Source organism: Musa acuminata, unplaced genomic scaffold (genome assembly GCF_036884655.1).
Source record: "Musa acuminata AAA Group cultivar baxijiao unplaced genomic scaffold, Cavendish_Baxijiao_AAA HiC_scaffold_37, whole genome shotgun sequence".
NCBI lineage: Eukaryota > Viridiplantae > Streptophyta > Magnoliopsida > Zingiberales > Musaceae > Musa > Musa acuminata.
Window position 1 is genome coordinate 607,501 of NW_027020319.1, and position 2,500 is coordinate 610,000.

Sequence of the window (2,500 nt, forward strand, 5' to 3'; positions counted from 1 at the left end):
CCCCGGGTGGCACAGGGCTGGATGGGGCTTTCGTATAGCAGGGACGGTGCTGCCTCACGCTTCGCTCACTGTTCGCCGCTCGCCGCTCGCTCGCGCAGCCAAAAATGGCCTGTTTTGGCCCGTTTTTGGGCTGTTTTGGCCTGTTTTTGGGCTGTTCTTGCGTGGTGCGGTGACCATCGTGAGCGGAGCAAAACGTCAGCCATCTCAGCACCCTGGAACCCCCCGGGTGGCACAGGGCTGGATGGGGCTTTCGTATAGCAGGGACGGTGCTGCCTCTCGCTTCGCTCGCTGTCCGCCGCTCGCCGCTCGCTCGCGCAGCCAAAAATGGCCAGTTTTGGCCCGTTTTTGGGCCGTTTTGGCCTGTTTTTGGGCTGTTCTTGCATGGCGCGGCGACCGTCGTGAGCGGAGCAAAATGTCAGCCATCTCAGCACCCTGGAACCCCCCGGGTGGCACAGGGCTGGATGGGGCTTTCGTATAGCAGGGACGGTGCTGCCTCTCGCTTCGCTCGCTGTCCGCCACTCGCCGCTCGCTCGCGCGGCCAAAAATGGCCAGTTTTGGCCCGTTTTTGGGCCGTTTTGGCCAGTTTTTGGCCTGTTCTTGCGTTGCGCGGTGACCGTCGAGAGCGGACCAAAACGTCAGCCATCTCAGCACCCTGGAACCCCCCGGGTGGCACAGGGCTGGATGGGGCTTTCGTATAGCAGGGACGGTGCTGCCTCACGCTTCGCTCGCTGTTCGCCGCTCGCCGCTCGCTCGCGCAGCCAAAAATGGCCTGTTTTGGCCCGTTTTTGGGCTGTTTTGGCCTGTTTTTGGGCTGTTCTTGCGTGGCGCGGCGACCGTCGTGAGCGGAGCAAAATGTCAGCCATCTCAGCACCCTGGAACCCCCCGGGTGGCACAGGGCTGGATGGGGCTTTCGTATAGCAGGGACGGTGCTCCCTCACGCTTCGCTCGCTGTTCACCGCTCGCCGCTCGCTCGCGCAGCCAAAAATGGCCTGTTTTGGCCCGTTTTTGGGCTGTTTTGGCCTGTTTTTGGGCTGTTCTTGTGTGGCGCGGCGACCGTCGTGAGCGGAGCAAAATGTCAGCCATCTCAGCACCCTGGAACCCCCCGGGTGGCACAGGGCTGGATGGGGCTTTCGTATAGCAGGGACGGTGCTGCCTCACGCTTCGCTCGCTGTTCGCCGCTCGCCGCTCGCTCGCGCAGCCAAAAATGGCCTGTTTTGGCCCGTTTTTGGGCTGTTTTGGCCTGTTTTTGGGCTGTTCTTGCGTGGCGCGGCGACCGTCGTGAGCGGAGCAAAATGTCAGCCATCTCAGCACCCTGGAACCCCCCGGGTGGCACAGGGCTGGATGGGGCTTTCGTATAGCAGGGACGGTGCTGCCTCACGCTTCGCTCACTGTTCGCCGCTCGCCGCTCGCTCGCGCAGCCAAAAATGGCCTGTTTTGGCCCGTTTTTGGGCTGTTTTGGCCTGTTTTTGGGCTGTTCTTGCGTGGTGCGGTGACCATCGTGAGCGGAGCAAAACGTCAGCCATCTCAGCACCCTGGAACCCCCCGGGTGGCACAGGGCTGGATGGGGCTTTCGTATAGCAGGGACGGTGCTGCCTCTCGCTTCGCTCGCTGTCCGCCGCTCGCCGCTCGCTCGCGCAGCCAAAAATGGCCAGTTTTGGCCCGTTTTTGGGCCGTTTTGGCCTGTTTTTGGGCTGTTCTTGCGTGGTGCGGCGACCGTCGTGAGCGGAGCAAAATGTCAGCCATCTCAGCACCCTGGAACCCCCCGGGTGGCACAGGGCTGGATGGGGCTTTCGTATAGCAGGGACGGTGCTGCCTCTCGCTTCGCTTGCTGTCCGCCACTCGCCGCTCGCTCGCGCAGCCAAAAATGGCCAGTTTTGGCCCGTTTTTGGGCCGTTTTGGCCAGTTTTTGGCCTGTTCTTGCGTTGCGCGGTGACCGTCGAGAGCGGAGCAAAACGTCAGCCATCTCAGCACCCTGGAACCCCCCGGGTGGCACAGGGCTGGATGGGGCTTTCGTATAGCTGGGACGGTGCTGCCTCACGCTTCGCTCACTGTTCGCCGCTCGCCGCTCGCTCGCGCAGCCAAAAATGGCCTGTTTTGGCCCGTTTTTGGGCTGTTTTGGCCTGTTTTTGGGCTGTTCTTGCGTGGTGCGGTGACCATCGTGAGCGGAGCAAAACGTCAGCCATCTCAGCACCCTGGAACCCCCCGGGTGGCACAGGGCTGGATGGGGCTTTCGTATAGCAGGGACGGTGCTGCCTCTCGCTTCGCTCGCTGTCCGCCGCTCGCCGCTCGCTCGCGCAGCCAAAAATGGCCAGTTTTGGCCCGTTTTTGGGCCGTTTTGGCCTGTTTTTGGGCTGTTCTTGCGTGGTGCGGCGACCGTCGTGAGCGGAGCAAAATGTCAGCCATCTCAGCACCCTGGAACCCCCCGGGTGGCACAGGGCTGGATGGGGCTTTCGTATAGCAGGGACGGTGCTGCCTCTCGCTTCGCTCGCTGTCCGCCACT